Source organism: Rhincodon typus, chromosome 2, assembly GCF_021869965.1.
Source record: "Rhincodon typus isolate 14 chromosome 2, sRhiTyp1.1, whole genome shotgun sequence".
In the NCBI taxonomy this organism is placed as follows: Eukaryota; Metazoa; Chordata; class Chondrichthyes; order Orectolobiformes; family Rhincodontidae; genus Rhincodon; species Rhincodon typus.
The window spans coordinates 120584969-120585221 of NC_063333.1; the positions used below are offsets into that span (position 1 = coordinate 120584969).

The 253-nt window shown below is 54.2% G+C and overlaps 1 protein-coding gene across 4 annotated transcripts in view; it reads right to left on the bottom strand.

The window, feature by feature from the left end:
- The window catches only part of mboat1 (membrane bound O-acyltransferase domain containing 1), a 92389-nt gene that overhangs the window by 68091 nt on the left and 24045 nt on the right, over window positions 1-253 (bottom strand). The gene's annotated exons all lie outside the window — the stretch shown is intronic.

Sequence of the window (253 nt, forward strand, 5' to 3'; positions counted from 1 at the left end):
GCGAGAGCGGGAGAGAGCGAGAGCGGGAGAGAGCGAGAGCGGGAGAGGGAGAGAGAGAGGGAGAGAGAGAGAGAGTGAGTGTGTGAGTGAGAGTGTGTGTGAGTGAGAGTGTGTGAGAGTGAGAGTCTGTGTGAGAGAGTCTGAGTGAGAGAGTCTGAGTGAGTGAGAGTGTATGAGTGACAGAGTGAGAGAGAGTGTGTGAGTGAGAGAGAGTGTGTGAGTGTGAGAGAGTGTGTGAGTGTGAGAGAGTGTG